We start from the raw sequence: 21,117 nt of genomic DNA on the forward strand, positions 1-21,117 counted from the left end.
GGGAGCCAGGGGCTCGAACCAAGATCCTTACCCCTTGTGTTTTGTGCCACATATGGTTAACCCGCTGCGCTACTGCCCAACTCCCGGGAGTTTACTTCTATGCCTACTTCAAATGAAGAGAGGGAGAGAAGGATAGACATCACAACACTGAAACTTCCCCCAGTGTGCCCTAGGACTAGCCTGTGTTGATTGTGTGTGTAGGGCTGGGAGTGGGGGGTTGAGCCTGGTTCACTTGCATGGCAAAGCAGGTACCTTCCCAGGTGAACTATCCTCATATGCCCCAGTCTTAATGTAAACTTTGTGACAAAAGTCTTCTTTCCTTCTTTCCTTCATCTTTCTCTCACTTCCTTTCTTTTCTTTTCTCTCTCTCTCTCTCTCTCTTTTTTGCCTTCAGGGTTATCACTGGGGCTTGGTACCAGCATTACAAATTCACTGCTCCTGTGGTTGCTTTTTGATTTTTTTTTGATAGGACAGAGAGAAATTGGGGGGTGGGAGATACAGAGGAAGAGAGAAAGATAGACACCTGCAGACCTGCTTCACCGCCTGTGAATCAACTCTCCTTTAGGTGAGGAGCCAGGGGCTCAAACTGCAATCCCGTATGGGTCCTTGTGCTTTGTGCTATGTGCGCTTAATCAGGTGTGCCATTGCCTGGCCCCCGTTTTTTTTTTTTTCTTCACATCTGTATCCTTGGCATTTAAACAGTGCCTAGTATATAGGAGATGTAAAAACAATATCAAATGAATTCATGTAAGCTAATCACATATAGACCTAACTTAAAAATCTGAATCTTGGGGGCTGGGTTAAGTGCACAGAGTACAAAGTCCAAGGACCTGCCCAAGGATTCCAGTTTGAGCCCCTGGCTCCTCACTTGCATGGGAGTTGCTTCACAAGTGGTGAAGCAGGTATCTATCTTTCTCTTTTCCTCTACCTCCTCCTCTCTCAATTTCTCTCTGTCCTAGCCAATAAAAATTAGGAAAATGGTGGGGCAGTGGATTTTTAGTGCAGGCACTGAGCCCCAGCGATAACCCTGGAGGCAAAAAAAAATTGAAGCAAAAAATTAATATAACAATCTGAATCTTTAGTGTATGAATATGACAACATCTGTCCATTTGTTCAGTGTGCAAACCATGCATGTCTTTCATTGGTTCTTTTTTTTTTTGAATTTTTCTGCATTATCTTTATTTATTTATTGGACAGAGTCAGCCAGAAATCGAGAGGGAAGGGAGTGATAGAGAGCGAGAGAGACAGAGAGACACCTGCAGCACTGCTTCACCACTTGCAAAGCTTTCCCCCTGCAGGTGGGAACTGGGAGCTCAAACCTGTGTCCCTGAGCACTGTAGCATGTGCGCTCAACCAGGTGCACCACCATCCAGCCCCTGTCTTTCACTGGTTCTAAGAGTGGTTTTGAAGATTCCACAAAAGTTTCTATCACTCTATGTGTGTTTTAAATGTTTGTTTTATTGCTTTTGTCATTACTGGAGGTTCATAGCTCTGGGCCAACTTTTTCAGGTAAAAAGAGACAGATGCAGACCTTCCTAGGCAGATGACCTCACCAACATGTCTCAGAACCTCACCTCTCTGAACTCTACCCTGCCAGGGAAAGATAAGAGATTGACTGGCCAACAAAGACGCAGTTACAGAAGCCAAAACTCCTTACTTCTGCACCCCCCAAAGAATTTTGGTCCATACTTCCAGAGGGGAAAATGCTAGGGGAAGATGACCAGGAGCCTCTGTACCCCAGTTTCACAAGGACCCAGAACTTTTGTGACAAGTAACCTTTGTTTTTGTACCATTACTGAGAGGGAAGAGGTTCTAGAGAACACTTTAGGAAGTCAAGTTCTATTTCTCATATCCGAGAGGGAATAGGGAAAAAAGAAGAACTACTATGGGGTGATTTCACTCATAAGTAGAATATAAAGAATTGAAATAAACTTGAAAAAAAATATAATAAACCTTGGGAGAATTATGGTGATTACCATTGACTGGGGGGTAGGAGGGAGCAAGACACCAAACTTTGGTGGTGGGAGTGGTATGGAATTAAACCTCTATTATCTTTTTAAATTTTTTTATTTGTAAATTTTTTGTTTGTTATTCATAGTATGTTACTAGATTATAAGATCAGGATGTATAGTTTTTATACCACACCCATCACCAAAGTTCTGTGCCCCCGCAATCTGACTTCCCAATGATAACCACCATGGTTCTCACAAGTCTGAGAAACAGTTTGCTTGCGTCGTCCTCCTCCTCCTCCTCCTCCTCCTCCTCCTCCTCCTCCTCCTCCTCTTCTTCTTCTTCTTCTTCTTCTTCAAGTTCATGCATATCCGATCTCTAGATTCCACACATGAATGAAACCATCCAGTTCTATCACCTCCAGTTCTATCCAGTTCTATCCATTTTATCCAAAAAGACACAATAGCATCTTTTATATTGCAGAGTAATATTCCATGAAATATATATCCCATAACTTCCAAACCAATCACCTGGTGATGGGCATTTAGGCTCTTCCACTCTTTGGCTATTGTGAATAATTCATCGATGAACATAGAGTATACTCCTATTATCTTATAATCTTGTAAATCACTTATAAAACATACACACATACATATATATGAAAGAGACAGATGTGCAGGACCTGGGTTCAAGCCCTTTGTTCCCACTTGCAAGGGGGAAGCTTAATGAGTGGTGAAACAGGACTACAAGCATCTTTCTCTTTTTTTTGTATTTTTTGTATTTATTTCCCCTTTTGTTGCCCTTTTTTATTGTTGTAGTTATTGTTATTATTGATGTCGATAGGACACAGAGAGAGATGTAGAGAGGAGGGGAAGACAGAGAGAGGGAGAGAAAGATAGACACCTGCAGACCTGCTTCACCACCTGAGAAAGCAACTCCCCTGCAGGTGGGGAGCCGGGGGCTCGAACCAGGATCCTTCTTCTGGTCCTTGAGCTTCTTGCCACGTGCACTTAACCTGCTGCCTGTCAGGCGCTTAACTGTCTGACTCCCTACAGGCATTTTTCTTTCTTTCTTCCTCTCTATCTTCTTCTTCTCTCTGTCCTCCCCCCTACCCCCAGGGGAAAAAAAAAACTGCCAGCAACAGTGGATTTACCATTCAGGTACAGAGTCCAAGTGATTACTTTGGTGGCAAAAAGAAAGAATGGAAGGAAGGAAGGAATGGAGAAACAGAGGGAGGAAGGGGATAGATAGCATAATGGTTATGAAAACAGACTCATGCCTGAGGCTCTGAAGTCCCAGGTTTAGTCCCCTGCACTGCCATAAGCCAGAGCTGATCAGTGATCTGATAAAAAAAAAAACCCACTAAAGCAAGCAAGCAAGCAAACAAACAAATAAATAAAATAAAACATAAAAAAATAAAAAAGAGAGAGAGAGCCGGAAGGAAAGACACTACAGTATTGAAACTGCCTTCCTCTGGTGTGATGGAGGCCAGACTTGAACCTGGGTTACATACATGGCAGAGAAGTCACGCTAATAGGTGAACTATCTTGCTGGCCCTCCTGCAAAAAACAAGGGCAACAAAAGGGAACATAAATAAATAAATACAAAAAAAAGAGAAAGATGTCTGTAGTCCTGTTTCATCACTCATGAAGCTTCCCCCTTGCAAGTGGGAATGAGGGGCTTACCTGTAAATATTTTAAGTTTTTAAAGTGCTATTATAAGACTGGATGCTAGCTCAACTGGTAGAATACATGCCTTCCCATGCATGAATACCTGCATTCTAGTCCAGGTACTGTTGAGAAATGGCCACACCACATATAGCACAAGATGAAGCGACACAGACAGTGGAGTGGTGTTGTGGTATCTCTCCTCTTCTCTCTTTATTTCTTCTTACACTAGTAAGAAAAGAAAGAAAAAAATTGGGTGAGAAGCAGCAAAATCACATCTTTTGAGTTCCAGTGGAACTCAAAAAATGCTGCTGTAGATGGTATTTCATATTTCACATTCCAACTGCTCAATGCTAGATGGCAGAAGTATAGCCAATGGTATATTATCTATATTAAGTTTGTAATTATTAGTATTAATTAGTAACTAATAGATCCCTTCAGCTTTTTACATGTACCATCATGTTACTTGCGAATTATGGTAGTTTTACTTCTATTCCAATTTTTGTGACTTTTATTTCTACCTTTTTCAGAATTCTAGTATAGGAATATAATGAACAGGAGTGGTAAGTGGACATTTATGTCTTATTCCAAATACAAAATCATGTTCTCTCCCTTCTTAGCTGTTTTTCTTTAGAAGTTTTAAATTAAAAAATTAATATTTTCTTACTTATTTTGAAATTTTGACCTGTTTATTTTTGTGAAAAAGAAAGAACAAGAATAAGAGATCAGAACTTCGGTTAGCTCTGTCATGTGGCACTGCCAGCAATTAAACCTGGGACCTTCAGAGGCTCAGACTAGGAGTCCTGTGACACTGAGCTACTGCCTGGCCCTTGCTAGCAGTTTTATTGTCTCCTCTGTACACTGCCTCTGAGGAGCCTTACTCCAGAATCATGTCTCATTTAAGGCTTTGTACGTGCTTTTTGGTAGTACTGGGAATATTGCAGATTCAATGCTTGCATTTCCAACTTCATCTTTTACCATTTTATGTAACTTAGGTGAGCTCTTTGGCAGGCGGGACCTCTGGCAACTTAAAATATCATTTGATAATTCATATGTAGACGTTATTTTATGTCTAGTCTTCGTGCCAGAACATTAACTTAAGAATATCTGTTGTTGTGTGGCGTATTATCTTCCTTCTCAGCCAGGTGTCTCCCTGAGATGTTAGTTACTATTTCCTCCTCCTCTTCCTCTTCACCCCTCCTTAGGTAGCTGATCTAATGTGTTTAATATGTATGTTTTTCTGTGTATTCTTTTACGATATGTGCAAGTTTTGAAAACTTACATATTTGTAATATTTCAAAGTGCGTAGTACTGGCTCTATATTTTAATCTCATCATGTTGCTATTATATGGTAATGTATCCAGCTACACACATAAGATAAGAAATTAATTTAATATCATAATTGAATCAAAAAGGGGAAATGAAAGGAGTTAGTAATAAAATATGTAATTTGATATATAAATCACAGGTAAAAAAAACTAGAAGACAGTGAAAGAGGTGCTTTTATAAAAGGAAAAACTGTTGTGGGAAGAGATAGTATGATTATGCAAAAATATTTTCATACCTGAAGCTCCAAATTTCCAGATTAAGTCCCCTGCACCACCATAAGCTAAGCAGTGCTGTGGGTCTCACTGCATCTCTTTCTCTCATTAAAACAAAATAAATTAAAAAATATTTTAAAAAAGAAAAAAGTTGAATTTAAGTGAAATAAAGATTCAACTACTATTACTGAACTATTTACTTAAATTTTTAGTATTTTTTTTTCTTGCCTCCAGTGTTATTGCTGGGGCTCGGTGCCTGCACCATGAATCCACTGCTCCTGGAGGCCACTTTTTCCCTTTTGTTACCCTGGTTGTTTTTATCGTTGTTGTGGTTATTATTATCATTGCCATTGATGTCATTGTTGGATAGGACAAAGAGAAATGGAAAGAGGAGGGGAAGACAGAGAGGGGAGAGAAAGATAGACACCTGCAGACCTGCTTCACCACCTGAAGCGATTCCCCTGCAGGTGGGGAGCCGGGGGCTTGAACTGGGATCCTTATGCCGGTCCTTGTGCTTTGTGCCACCTGCGATTAACCCGCTGCTCTACCGCCCGACCTCCTTTAGTAGATTTTTTAAAGAGTTTATAGATTTATTCATGAGAAATGATAGGAGAGAGTAGAAGAACCAGATATCACTCTGGTATATGTGCTGCCGGGGATTGAACTTGAGACCTCATGCTTTAGAATCCAAAGTCTTATCCACTGCGCCACCTCCCGGACCAAAAATTTTTAGTATTTTGAAATAAGAGGCAAATGGTTATCCACAAGGTTTAATTTCTTTCTTCCCTTACATCAATGTTTGGCAGAACATTTGAAGGTCCTGTGGTGGGGCATGAGACTTTTTTTTTCCCTTAAAATTGTATATGTATTTTTACCATCATGCCATCTGTAGGGCTCTGTGCCTGCACAATTCCTTTGCTCCCAGTGAATCCATTTTACTTTATTATTTTTATTTTATTTTATTTTATTTTATTTTATTGCCAGGGAGTTTCACTGGAGCTTTGTGCCTGCATGATCCTGGACATTTTTCCCCCCCAAGATAGAGTAAGAGATGAGAGGGAGAGAGAAAGAGGGAGAGAGAATGAGCGCCAACACAGCACTTCTCCACTACTTGTGAAGTTTCTCCTTTGTGTACCCATGTGCTGGTGGGAGGCCTCATGCATGGTAAAGTATGCATTTTCCTAGGTGAGTTGTCTCCTGAACCCTGGCCAAGGTTCTTAGGCTTCCTCAACAGTAATAAATATACAATCCTTGGCAGTGTATATGTCCTTGAGTTGTTGTGAGACTTGAATGTTGTCTGATATGTGTGCTCAATTGGCTGTGCTACTGACCCCCAGATGTTGAACTGTATGAAATGTGGTACTTGGTAAATATTACCTTTATTGTTGTTGTCATAGTGAAGGACAACCCAGTACTTAAAAGAAATGAGTCCAGATTAAAGGAAATGGATGATTTCTAGCATGGGTGGTTGGTATAGCTCCATTTTCTAGGTACTGTCTCTTCCAACTCCTTTAATAAAATTAAGCCTTCATGAATACAGGATCATCTCACTCATAGACAGAAGTCGAAAAATATTACCAACCTGCCTTCCCTGGGTGGAAGATCTTACCAGTGTGTCCTGGAACCTCACCTCCCCGGCAGGCTTCCCCACTAGGGAAAGGTAGAGACAGGCTGGGGGTATGGATCAGTCTGTCAACACCCATGTCCAGCATCGAAGCAATTACAGGAGCCAGACCTTGACCTTCTGCACTGCATAGAGATCTTTGGTTCATATTCCCAGAGGGATAATAAATGAGGAAGCGTCCAGTGGAGGGAATGGGATATGGCATGCTGGTGGTGGGAGTTGTATGAATTGTGCCCTCCTTATCCCACAATCTTGTCTATCAGTATCAATTCACTAATAATAATAATAATAAAAGAAGTCGAAAAATGAGAAAACACAAAGCAGAACTTGAACTGAATTTGGTGTATTGCACCAAAGTAAAAGACTCTGGGGTGGAGGGGAGGGTCCGCGTCCTAAAATATAATGGCAAAGGAGGACCTAGAGGGGGTTGAGTTGTAATGTGGAAAACTGAGAAATGTTACACATGTACAAACTATTGTATTTTACTATTGAGTGTAAACTATTAATCCCCCCAGTAAAGGAGAGAGAGAGAGGAAGAGAGAGAGAGAAATTAAGCCTTTATTGCCAAAGAGCTAGCAGATTGCATCACTGCTTGCTCACTCACTAGAACTTGTAGTAGAAAGGACTGGAGAAATAGTTTGCAGTGTGATTCTTCATTCTGGATGTGGGAACTGGATAGACTGGTGAGACTTGTAAAGTTTCTTTTCAGGACTGCAGTAATGCAGGAAGCCAGGCCTTCTGATACGCACCTGGTAGATTGACTATGGTGGGATTAATGCAGTAGCCCTGGGTCTAAGAATTCCAGGAATTCCCAAATGGGATCAAGTTTCTAGTGGGCTTCTTATACCTATATTACTTCTGTGACTTAAACTGTTGTTGATGAAGGCATTCTGATATGAACTTGCTTTCTTCTTGTGGGGAGGTTCCTAGCTTACTGCCATCCCAGGAAGGAAGGAGACATTTTAGGAGAAGTAAGTGTTGTGCATTAGCGTGCATATCTAGAGTCCTCCTGGAATCTAGTGGCAGAATGTCTCTAGGTCTCTGAGAATGACTGGCAGGTAGAAGCAGAGAGGGCCTTCCCATTAAGCTTTACTGCTCTGAGATGAAGGTGTGCAGGTGATTAGGGACCACTATGTCACAACTAAAGTCTCAAAGTATTGCCTTTAATTAGGACTCTCTTGAAAGAAGTGTTTGCAAAAGTAATTCTAATAGAGGGCCAACAAAACAGCTTACTTGGCCAGTGCACTGGTTTGCCATGTACGTGATCCAGGTTCAAACATGACCTCACTGAAGCAAGCTTTGGTGATGTGGTCTCTTTCATTCTCTTACACATACACACACACTCTCTCTTTCTCTCTAAACAAACAAACAAACAAATCCAACTAATAGTACTAGCTAAGTTTTTACTATTCTTATCACTAACAATACATTAACACACATATATAGATGTAGGTTAATATCAGCATGGTTATATATCAGATTATTTATTGGAAACTAATATTCTTTATTTACAAGCCCCTATGAGGTAGGTGCTAGTACAGCCTGCTTTTTTTTTTTTTTTTTTAAAGATTTTATTTATTTATTTATTCATGAGAAATGATAGGAGAGAAAGAGAAAAGAACCAGACATCACTCTGGTACATGTGCTGCCAGGGATTGAACTCAGGACCTCCTGCTTGAGAGTCCAATGCCTTATCCACTGCATCACCTCCTGGACCACACAATCTGCTTTTTTTAGAGGAGGAAATGAGACATGAAGAAGTTAAATAAGTTGTTCAAAGTCCCATGCAGGTAAATGCTAGAACTGAGATTTAAAAACCCAGGTAATTTCATTCTAGAGCCTAAACTCCCAACTGTTAGATTTGTTTGAACTGATATTTAGATTTTTGTTTATTTCATATAAGAGAGGAAGAGAAAAGGAGAGGTGCCAAAGTATTATTACCTTACATGGAGTTCCAGGGGGCAAGCCAACAGCCTATGACATGCAAGTCCAGTGCTCTGCCGGTTGAACTGTGTACCTGACTGCCAGAGCCAATATTTAAAAACTGGGATATTTCACATTGAAATCTGGAAAATAGTCTTCACTTGATGGATCAGAAGAAATAAGGACTGAACCCCTTTGGGGTGCTACTGGCTGGTTCCCAGCCAGGCAACCTCCTCAGCTAGGCACTAACCCTTTCATTCCTGATAGAGGCCCTGCCTGCTTGATCCAGTCCCCACACTTAACTTGTATTTGTACATACAGACATTTCCAGTCCATTTCATTGTCAACCCCTATGCCGGGATAGCCTGAGGGTGCTTCTTCCTGAGCTAGTGCTCTCTGGGTTGGAGAGAACTCAACTGGAGCTGATCTAGGCTGCTGCGTGGGAGAGGGATCAGGAACTAGTGCTGCACTAACTTCGCAGGAGATACACTCTGGAACTCTCGGAGCCAGAAAGCAATTTCCAAGTGTCTTTAACCAGAAGAGCAGCTGTTTTTATACTCTCCAAGTAGGGTGGAAACAGGATGTGACATAGAGAGGGTGGAGTGAAAAGTGACTGGTGGAAGATCAGGGTGTGACAAGGAGAGGATCAGGGTGTGACAAGGAGAGGGGGTGGAGCAGGTGATGCCCTGGAGGGAGTATGGTGCTTTATGTAAATGTAAAAGTGATTTATGTAAATAGACCAAAGCTTTGAAAAAAAATCAATCCCTATATAGGCATATGGTTAAGCAGAAGCCAGGGGGAGCTGGCATACTACCCAACACCCCTAGGCTAAAATCCTGTCATATTTCCATATAGGAGTATTTATGCAAGTGTCAGGCACTTTCCCTCTGAGATGGAGAGTTATCCAGGCCCATTTCCTCTGTGAGGTAATTGAGGTCAAATACTTGGGCAAGTCATAGAGACAGGGTTTGAGTTTTGCCATACTCAGTGTCCCTGCGTGGGTTACTGTATCACTCGTCCTTGCATTAGAGTCTGGGGGGTTCCTCCTCTGCTTGAGAGCCTGTAGTAAATTTGATTATTAGAGCAGAAGAAATTGTGGTATTGAAAGAACCAAGTGTGGAAAAAAATCAACCCAATAGCGCATGTCTGCTTTTGTCAGTGCAGAGTAGACAACGATAGACTCTTGTCAACTCTCTAGAACTGTTTTTTGAATGAAACACAAACCAAAATGAGCCATTTTGAAAAGAACAGACAAATTTAACAAAATCTCAAGAAACAATTCTGCACCCACTACAGGTTAAAAAAAATAAAAGTAAGTGAACTTTTCCTATTCTTCTTTCACTAGAGGAAGTGCCCCCTCCCCCTTTTCTAGCCAATCATCAACAAGGACTTTTTTTTTTTCTTAAAAAAATGATACAGTTCTTACCCACTTCATAAGCAAGTTTATTTTAAAATCCCCAGAATTCTTTTTTAAGTGGTTTGAGAGTTGCAGCAAGTGATAACAAGAGCAATTGAGAAATGAGGTTTTGGCCTGGTTATTGTCTAACCAGGTGGGTTGAGGTCCTTGAACTTTAAGAAGCTTTTGTATTTCCAGCTGTACCAGGGGATTAGTGGCTTAGTTTTACCTCATGTGAGCAAGTTTTATTGTTACCTTTTATAAGGCTGAAACCATAATGTTAGGGTTTTTTTTTTTCTTCCTCATAGCACCATCTGCTTCAGAGTCTCAGTGTCCTAACTTACAGTCTTCCCCCCACCCCCAGAATCCCTGCCTCAAAATAAGTTCAGTATCTGGAAGAGTGAATTCACTTTGGACATAGCAAAAACAGATGTGAACAATAAGATGTAAAATGTACTTGGTTAGTTATCAATTACATGGTCATTTAATCTGTAATGCAGGCAAAGCTGTGTGCTAGACTGCTGGTTGGAGCTATGGTGGTATGGCTTCTCTCCTCTCAGTTTCTGTGTCTCTTTATCTGAAAAGGTGATAACAAAAAAAAAACAAAACAAGAAACTGTAATAGTTATATATAAAAAAGTTAGTAGCAATAAGTAGAAGAGATAATATGTAGCCTTTGGTTAATTTCTAAAGGAGGGCTGCAGATGTTAAGTCCTGGAGGGAGTCTGAGTTCTCTTTGATAAGGTTCCTCCTTGAGAAACAGCAAAGTCCAGAATGAATGTGCACAGTGCAATTAGAGAGACACTTTGAAGGGGAACAAAGCTGCTTGTGTCAGTGCGAGGGGGAAAATCTAGTCTCTTCAGTGGAGTCCGGAAATTCATTCTGTAACAAAGAACTGTAATTCCAAGTCAATGACACCTTCTAAATCCTCTCAGACTATGCCCAAAATTATAGAGAAGGAATGGCGAGTCAATTCCGTTCAGCCAGAACTGGAGAGCTGTGTACTTTGCTCAAATGCCTGGGATCTAATGGAGATGGGAGAGAAGCCAAGAGATAAAACAAGTCAATACAGGCCTGGGAGAGCTCTGATGCTGGAGCAGATAATGAGGAAGAGGCCAGGATTTGAAAGTGTGACCTGTAAGTCTTCCTGTGTAATGAACAGAATATAATGGAGGCTTGAGACCTGAGACCCCAGTGCACCTGTGTCTGTAGCCTCCCAGCCAGCAGCCTGCTTGTATCCCTGGAAAAGTTGAATCAGGGCTTTGGGTAGTTGATTGCCTCCCAACTACTTTTAATTCGAACAGGGAAGAGATTTCCTCTGAAGCAATAGGTGTGCAGCATGGTGGTTAAGAATTTAAAATTTCATCCAAGTCTCTGATTGTCAGAGAAATGCAAATAAAGACAACAATGAGATACCACTTCACTCCTGTGAGAATGTCACACATCAGAAAAGGTAACAGCAGCAAATGCTGGAGAGGGTGTGGGGTCAAAGGAACCCTCCTGCACTGCTGGTGAGAATGTCAATTGGTCCAGCCTCTGTGGAGAACAGTCTGGAGAACTCTCCGAAGGCTAGAAATGGACCTACCCTATGACCCTGCAATTCCTCTCCTGGGGATATATCCTAAGGAACCCAACACATCCATCCAAAAAGATTTGTGTACACATATGTTCTTGGCAGCACAATTTGTAATAGCCCAAACATGGAAGCAACCCAGGTGTCCAACAACAGATGAGTGGCTGAGCAAGTTGTGGTATATATACACAATGGAATACTACTCAGCTGTAAAAAATGATGTCTTCACCATTTTCAGCCGATCTTGGATGGACCTTGAAAAATTCATGTTATGTGAAATAAGTCAGAAACAGAAGGATGAATATGGAATGATCTCACTCTCAGGCAGAAGTTGAAAAACAAGATCAGAAATGAAAACACAAGTAGAACCTGAAATGGAATTGGCATATTGCACCAAAGTAAAAGACTCTGGGGTGGGTGGGTGGGGAGAATACAGGTCCATGAAGGATGATAAATGACATAGTGGGGGTTGTATTGTTAAATGGGAAACTGGGGCATGTTATGCATGAACAAACTATTGTATTTACTGTTGAATGTAAAGCATTAATTCCCCAATAAAGAAATAAATTAAAAAAAAAAGAATTTAAAACTTCAGAGCCAGAAAGATAGCTCACCTGGAGAGTATGACTGCTTTGTATGACCCAGTTTCAAGTCCAGTCTCTAACACATTGGGGGAAGTTTTGGTGCAATGGGATCTTTTCTTCTTTCCTTATGTCTCTGTATATCTCTTATCTGAAAAAGTTGGCTCAGAACAGCTAAATCCTGGCAATGACAGGAAAAATAAGAACTGAAACTTTGGCACCAAGACCTGGCTCCTCATTTGACTATGTGTCATTGAACAAGTTACTTACCTTTCTGATTCTCAGATTCATCATCTGCAAAGAGGAAGAGAAGAGAAAATAGGAACCTATGTTATTGTAAAGATTAAGTAAAATAAGAGGTGAAAAAGCACCGAGGAGTGTATGTGGCACATACAAGAACATGACAAATCATGTTGGTGTTATTATTATAGGAGATGGTTATGAAGATAGATATTTCTGTTTGCTTTTTTCCTTTTATAAATTCTAGACCTGGGTTAAGAGTCAAGATGGGAATTGCCCACTCTTCTTCCTCCATCCCTGTCTACAGCACTGACATGCACATGTATTACCTGAGATTCAGAATTTCCCACATGGTCCCAGGGGCACTCTGCAAATGGTTCTCAAACCGTATTTAAAATATTTTAAGGTCCTAAACGGGCTTGGGTCATTGAGTTCAGTGACATGGTTGAAACCTGTCCATCACACCCCTGATAATTCTCAAATTACATTTGCTGGAATGCTTCCAATGATGATAAGCTCTCTCTTAGATGGGAACCCTTTCTGCTTATAGACAACAAGGATGATAGGGACATGTGTCTCTTACTGAGCTGATGCTTGCCACTTTGTAACAGACATTCATTGATCTGGCTGGAGGTAAAGCCATCGTAGATTGTGATGGTCGATGAGGCTTTTCACCTTTTTGTTTGTTTTTAAATTGCCACTAGGCTTATTCCTGGGGTTCAGTGCCTGCATGATCAATCTACTGCTCCCAGTGGCCTTTCTTCTTCTTTTTTTTTTTTCCCTCTTCTTCTTTCTCTTTTATTTGATAGGACAGAGAGAAATTGAGATGAAGGGAGGGAGGGAGATAGAGAGGGAGAGAGAAAGAGAGACACACCTGTAGCCCTGCTGCACTGCTGGTGAAGCTTCCTCCCTGCAGGTGGGGACTGAGGGCTTCAACTTGGGTCCTTGCACATGGTAATGTGTGCATTTTACTGGGTAAACCCATCTTCTTTCACCTGGGTTTTGCTCTTTTATGACACAAGTTTACTGATTTGCTTTAGTGGTGGTGATAGGGGCCATGGGATTGCTAATGTTTTCTTATACATTTTCCTGGCAAGAGTTTTTCCATAGCTTTCAACATTTATTCAAAGGTATCTGTTCTCTATGGAAAGTTAAAAATATTGGATTCCTCAAGAAATAACGTGCTCCTCTCTATTTGGAGAGCTAGACCCATTTTAGATACTATCACTTATCTCTCTTTTGTGGTGCTAGGAATCTCATGTGTGAGATACTGCTGAATGGCCCCTTGGCTCAATTTGTTATCTCCTTCCTTCCTTCCTTCCTTCCTTCCTTCCTTCCTTCCTTCCTTCCTTCCTTCCTCCCTTCCTTCCTTCTTTCCTTCCTGTCTCCCTCCCCCCACCCTGCCTTCTCTTTCTCTTTTTGAAAGCTAATGAGAGGAGAGATAAAAAGGAGAGAGACAGTGGTCCAGGAGGTGGCACAGTGATAAAGCTTTGGACTTTTTTTTTTTTTGTCCTTTTTATTATTATTTTAAATTTATCCCCTTTTGTTGCCCTTGTTTTATTGTTGTTATTATTGATGTCACTGTTGGATAGGACAGAGAGAAATGGAGAGAGGAAGGGAAGACAGGGAAGGGGAAGAGAAGGATAGACACCTGCAGACCTGATTCACCGCTTGTGAAGTGACCCCCCTGCAGGTGGGGAGCCAGGGCTTGCACTGGGGTCCTTAGGCCGGTCCTTGCGCTTTGCGCCACCTGCGCTTAACCCGCTGTGCTACAGCCCGACTCCCAGCTTTGGACTTTCAAGCATGGGAGTCCTGGGCTTGATCCCAGTAGCACATGTGCCAGAGTGATGTCTGGTTCTTTCTCTCTCCTCCTGTCTTTCTCATTAATAAAATAAAATAAAATCTTTAAAAAGAGAGAGAGAGACAGCAGCTCAGCTCCACCACACAGAGTGCCCTTGATACTGTTCCTGATGCCTTCATATGGCTGCCAAGAGCAGTGGATTTATCATGCAGGCACTGAGCCCCAGTGACAATCCTGGTGGCAATGAAAAATTAAATAAACAGATAAAATAGAATAAAATAAAATATTCTTTATTAAAAATAGAATATTTAGCAAGCATCAGAAATGAAGGCATGGCAATATATCTTTTTTCTTTACCAGAACACTGATGTACTCTGGCTTATGGTAGTGGGGGGGATTGAACCTGGTGCTGTAGAGTCTCAGACATGAAAGTCTCTTTGCATACCCATTATGCTATCTACTCTCCCGCAAGGCACAATTATATAATGCTGAGTCTACGCCAGTGGCCTACTTAGATCTTGGCAACCAAGCCTCTGCTTCTTGCTTTTGGGTATCTGGCTGAGAGATGACTCTCTCCAATTCTTCTACTTTATTCATTTTCATGAGTTCTCTTAGTATCTTCCCCTTGTCCCCTTGATTTCTTCTTGTCCTCGGGAGAAATCACTAACCTCTTGGCTCCTTCTTTCTCAGTCTGGCAAATTCCTAGCTGATATCCACAGCACTTGGAGGTAACCTAGTTTGAATAAAATGCTGGCTTTTTTTAGCTATATCTTTAATAGGCTGAGTCGACAGCTTGTCAGCAGGCTTATGTCACTTAATGTCTGTGTCAATTCCCTTCTTGCCTGACTTCCTGTTAGTAAATATCCTCAGGATACTCTTGGAACTCAGAAGATGTAAGAGGCCTGGTAAGAGAGCCAAACTGAAGAGGAAAAAGAAAGGGGAAGAGAAACAGAGAAGACCTCCCTTGCTCTGTTACTTCCTCCCCTCCATCCAAAAAACAAACAAACAAACAAACAAACGAAAACAAAGTGCATCAGGAAAACATTCTCTAAAACATAGGGGGAAAGATGTTTGTGGTGATGTGTCTCTAAGAAGGATGTCTAAATAAAATTTTGTGGAGGGGGAAACTACTCTTATCTCCTATCTCCTACTCTCCCCTCCCAAGTCCTTCCTTCCTGTTTAGCACTTTAAAAATGATATTACTTCTTGTCCACAATAGTGACCTGCTGGGAGTAATAGCAGAGACATTTCCTCTCCTGTGGTTCTAGTTTTGTTTTTTTTTTTGCCTCCAGGGTTATTGCTGGGGCTCAGTGCTAGGAATCCACTGCTCCTGGAGGCTGTTTTTTCCCTTTTGTTGCCCTTGTTGTTTATCGTTGCTGTTGTTGTATTATTATTGTTGTTGTCATTGCTGTCCTTGTTGGATAGGACAGAGAGAAATGGAGAGAGGAGGGGAAGACAAAGAAGGGGAGAGAGAGAGACACCTGCAGCCTGGCCTGTGAACCGACTCCCCTGCAGGTGGGGGGGGGGGCTCGAACCAGATCCTTACGCAAGTCCTTGTGCTTCATGCCATGTGTGCTTAATACACTGCGCTACTGCTCAGCCCCCTAGTTGTCTTTTTAATAACTATCTGTGTCTTTGTTCCCCTTCCCCTTTGTTGCTCTTAATAAACATTTTCCTAAACTCAAGCTGAAATCAACAGGCATGCCCATTGTCTTAGAAAAGGTTAGCTGTATTTTGAGGCTTAAGTTTCCCCTTCTTCAGTGGGGACTGCAGCCTCCAGATTTCTGCTTCATGACTCCATTTTATTGGGTGAGTTTGGATAGCACAGAACCAGAGATTTTAGGGGGCCAGGCAGTGGCACACCTGGTTAAGTGCATATATTACATTGTGTGAAGATGTAGGTTCAAGCCCCTGGTCCCCACCTGCATGGGGAAAGCTTCACAAGTGGTAAAGCAGGGCTACAGATGTCTCTCTCCCCCTCTATCTCTCCACCCCTCTCAATTTCTTTGTCTATATCCAATAATAAATAAATAAGAATATTAAAGAAAAAAGAACCAGAGATTTTGCTGCTGCATCTGAGGACAGTGGGAAGTCTGGGAGCTCATTCCAAGTAGAGGTATGATAGGAATTCTAAGTCCTTTCAGCCCTGTGGATTTGGGTTAAAAGGTTCTAGCAGGAGCTTGGGAGATGGCTCAACCAAGTGGAATATATACTTTATCATGCACGCAGACCTGGGTTCCAGCCCTGCCCCTCTCCCTATACTACATGGGAACACCTGCACTAGGAGGCTTTGCATGGTAGAGTACTGCAGTGCTGTCTCTCCTCTTTCTATCTCTTTCCCCCTCCTTTCTTTCTCTGTCTCTCATCCTTTGTCAAAAAAGAAATGTAAGGAAAAATAGAATCTATCAGGAGCAGAAGGATTGTGCAGGAACAGTGCCCTAGCAGTAACCCTGGTGGTAGAAAAAGAAAGAAAGGAAAAAAAAAGGAAAGAAAAGTTTTATTAGCAGTAAAGTCTGTCTGGCCTTGTTTGGGGTCACACAAGATTATCCTTGGAGGCCTGGACAGTTTCATGTTTTTCTCTAAGGACTACCTCTTTAGAAAGCAAAATTCATGTTCACACTCACCCCAGGACAGATGAGCTGGTAGTTGTCTGTATGTCTGCATATTTTTCTCCAAAAATATGCATCTGTAACCCTGAAGTTTAGTCTTAAATGTATCCCAGTAAAGTAGCACCACTGTTAGTGAAAGTATGTGTCCCAAGGATGAGAACCAAGACAGCAATTCCACCCTTCCTCTGGTTAGTTCATTCACTCAAGCATTTATTCTTTCATTTAGTAAGCCTTTGTTGAGTACTTCATTGTCAAATGGCTGGTGAACCCAACAAAAGAGCTTCTGCCCTTGTGACTTCTATATACAATGAGGAAACAGATATAGAAAGGAACCACATGGCCACTCACTTGAGACCCTTGCTATGGAGTGGTTGAACGGTTGCTACAATGCAGAAGTAAGGGGAGACCCAGAGAATGTCACTTGGCGAGGCCTATCCAAAATGGTGACACTTGAGCCCAGATGTGAGAGAACGGGAGTTGGCTGGTGGAGGGCTATCAGGGTCTTCTGAGCTTTCCTAGAGGAGGGTCAGCTTATGTGGAGGGGTCCTTATCACCTTCTAGAAACTGAGAGGAGACCAGAGTGACTGTAACGTACAAGGGTGTGGAGAAAGGAGCTTGGATGGGTAAGGTAGACTTGAATATTGAAGTCTTGTATTTTATCTTAGAAACAAAACAAAACAAAAACCAGACAAACATATGGGGGACTAGGTGATTGCTTACCTGGTAGAGCACCTCTGTTACCGAGTGCAAGGTCCTAGGTTCAAGTCCCTGCTTTCTACCTGCAAGAGAGAAGCTTCACAAGTGGTGAAACAGTGCCGCTGGTGTCTCCCATTCTCTCTATTTCTCATCTGCTACTTAAAAAAAAAAAACTTCAGTGAAATTATGTAGCCACTGAGCCCTAGTGACAACCCTGTGGTAATAAATCAATATAATAAAAACATAATGAAATATGAAGCTAACTCCATAACATAACTTTTTCTTTCACTATTACTTGTTTTTAGGAAAGGCAGCATAGTTTAGTGGCTAGCACCTGATTTTGGAACTAGATATCCAAAGTCTGAATTCCATTACACTACTCAAGTCACTTAATTAACCTTTCCGGGTCTTAATTTCTATGTCTAAAAATGGAAGCCACTCATAGTACTCACATCATGGGGCCATTGTGAAGATTAAGTGAGCAGACATGCATACCTGGAATAAAGTGTGAAATAAATGCTAGCTATTAAAAAGAAGCTTTAAAGTATTAAATTGTTCTCCAGGGCCCCGTCCTCTTTTGTCTGTGGCTTTGTGCATTCCATAGCATGCAAACATGTCCTCAGAAATTTGCAACTCCCATTTTGAGCTGGGAGTCTGAGAGTGCTGTGGCTTGGGATCACTGACTAGGCCTGAGGCAGCTTTGGAAGTGAACTGGTTCTCTCCTGAGGCAATGCTTGGATGCTTTGTCGCTCTGGGCATCTATCTCTAGGCTCTCTAAATGTAGGCTTCATCAACTTAGGAATCTTCTTTCTTTCCCCATATGCAGGGAGCTCTCACCTGAACTTCCCACTGCAATTCTATTTGGAGGCCTTAACTTCATTTCTGTCAGCAGTTTATTCATTATCTACAATGTTCAGATATTGTGCAAGGGACAGGGGAACAGAACAGGATCAAGCCTACCCATCATTTGGAGGAAGATTCCACCTAGTTGGGGAGTTATGTTGTGTAGTGTGAAAGAGACCACAGCACTTCCTTTAATGCCATGGGTGCTGGAGTTGAATCTAGGTTGTGCACATGGCAAAGCAACACACTGTCCAAGTGAGCTATTCATCAGCCTGGAAGATGAGTTGTTTTTTTAAAATACTTTATTATTTTAGTGAAGGAGATGTGGGGGTGGGGAAGAGAAGAGCACAAAGAGAGGGGGAGGGAGAAAGGAAGAGGCATGAAAGGCATTTGTATAACCACTATGCTGTCTTCTCAGCCCAAGAAGTAAGTGTTATTTATAGTTAATTCCAATTTGAACTGGTTACACTGAAACATGGGACTAGAGCTAGAGTCCTTGGCCTCAGAGATAACATCCTAAAGGAAGTGGTATCTGAGTGAGTCATGAAGAATAATAAGAACTGGCTAAAGATGGGAAAGACTTTCCAGGAAGTAGGAAGAGTTAGTGGAGGGTGATGGGGGTGGGGGTACAGTGAGACACATTATGGAAACTGAAGGGAATTGTGAGTAATTGGTTAAGACAGAGGGGAAAGGTATAATATGGAGACTAGGCTCATGTGCCTTTTTGGGGAGTTTGGGATGAGACCTGTGGCTTATGGGACCACCTAAAGGATTATAGGAAACACATTCTGTGGTGTGATAATGTAGAGTAGGGATTTCTGGTTGCACAGTGGAGAATAGTATTGGGGATGGGTGGGGTAGTAGCATGCCCCAGAAAGGTAGGCTTTTGAGATGCCGTGGGTCTAGTCTAGGTGAGAGACACTGAGGACACAAATAGGGCTAGAAGTTGGTATGGGGGATGAAAAAGACTGAGAAAAAATAGAAAGTGATATTGACAGATCTTGGTGGATGGAGAAAGACTCCATGAGAGACTTCTGTGGGCTTTTAGGGATATTGGGACACTGATGACAATGTGATTGTTCAGGGCCCCAGGCACTGACTCTGATTCCCACTCCTTAGATGATGTGTGCTGACATTGGTTACAGGACCAGGAGGGAGATCCTTTTGTTAGCAGGTATTTCCTTAAAAAGATATACATGGAATTCTGGACTAAAATTCTCATGGTGTGTGTGTGTGTGTGTGTGTGTGTGTGTGTGTGTGTGTGTGTTTACAGAAATTCAGTTTTCTCAGTTTTGGTGAGAACTTACAGTGGGGGGTAGAATTGTCAATATGCCTCATCTTGTGAAAACCTAGGCCCAAAAGTGAAGGGTGAGAAGAAACAAAGCATCTGACCTACTCTGTGTCTCTGCTTTGCCCCCAGAAGCTTCTGTATCCTTGACTAAGTATATTCTGAGCTTGGAGTGTGTATCTATGTACTCTTCTTCCTGTCTGGATGGAAAAGCCCTGGTAATCTGTCCTGTCATACTCTTAGTTCCTACTGATGTTCCTTTAAGGAAGTGGTTTTCCTGAACCCTCTCACAGATTTATAGTATGCCGTGTGATGTGTAAGGTATATGTATAATATCATTTACAACTTGTTTGGTTATCAAGATAATCTGTCTTTTTTAGGGGGCCGGGCAATAGTACAGTGGGTTAAGTGCACATAGTGCAAAGCGCAAGGACTAGCTTAAGGATCCCGGTTTAAGCCCCTGACTCCCCACCTGCAGGGGGTTTGCTTCATAAGCAGTGAAGCAGGTCTGCAGGTATCTATCTTTCTCTCCTCCTCTTTGTCTTCTCCTCCTCTCTCGATTTCTCTGGCCTATCCAACAACAATGACAGCAATGACAACAACAACAATAACAAAGATAAATAACAAGGGCAGCAAAAAGGGAAAAAAAGCCTCCAGGAGCAGTGGATTCCTAGTGCAGACACCGAGCCCCAGTGATAACACTAGAGGTAAAAATAATGATAATTAATAATAATCTGTCTTTTCTTTTCATTTAAGATTTCATTTATTTATTAGTGAGAGAGAGAAATAGAGCCAGGCATCACTTATGTATATGTGCTGCTAGGGATCAAACTTGGAGTCTCATGTTTGAGAGTCCAACATTTTATCTACTGTGCCACACCTCCCAGATCACAGTTATCTTTTTTTCTACTCACAGTTACATGAGGAAGGCATCAACCATCATTCATAGCTTATCTTCTTTTCCCCCCAAGCCCTCAGGATGAAAAGAAGGAATTTGGAGTGAAACTTGCATTGTCTGACTGTTAAGCAAAAACTTTTCCTGTCATATTGGGCTGCAGTTATTGCCACTGATACCAGTAGGGTACAGTTTCTGTTTGGAATCTTCTTAGGGAGGGATAGAATAAGCACAGATTGCTCCACAGTCAAATCCATGGAATTCAAAGAATTTGCATCCTGCAAATCTCCTGCCCCTTGCTGCTTTGTGAAGTCTGTTCTCCTTGTCCCACCCTGGCAAGACTATAAAGCTGATCCCTGAGCTGAAATGACCGGATGGAGTGAGCAGTGCTTATTAATGTTGTTATTATTTAATAAAGCATGTGTTGTTTCCCACTCGGCAGTGCAGCCAAGTCGCTGTTCTAGCAGGTGGTGGGTAACTGGACCCAGGCC

The 21,117-nt window shown here is 41.8% G+C and overlaps 1 long non-coding RNA gene across 2 annotated transcripts; it reads right to left on the bottom strand.

Moving 5' to 3' along the window:
• Nucleotides 1-3,727: 3,727 nt before the first annotated feature.
• On the bottom strand, nucleotides 3,728-20,887 carry LOC132536932 (uncharacterized). Of its 2 annotated transcripts, none has more exons than XR_009548460.1 (3): nucleotides 20,642-20,887; nucleotides 17,625-17,679; nucleotides 3,728-3,845 (listed from the first exon to the last, which is right to left on the bottom strand). It is a non-coding gene; the product is annotated as an uncharacterized LOC132536932 (long non-coding RNA). The 2 variants fall into 2 exon arrangements; XR_009548461.1 differs by lacking the exon at nucleotides 3,728-3,845 and adding an exon at nucleotides 12,170-12,435.
• Nucleotides 20,888-21,117: the final 230 nt, after the last annotated feature.

The sequence above is a fragment of the Erinaceus europaeus genome, chromosome 2 (genome assembly GCF_950295315.1).
Source record: "Erinaceus europaeus chromosome 2, mEriEur2.1, whole genome shotgun sequence".
Classification (NCBI taxonomy): domain Eukaryota; kingdom Metazoa; phylum Chordata; class Mammalia; order Eulipotyphla; family Erinaceidae; genus Erinaceus; species Erinaceus europaeus.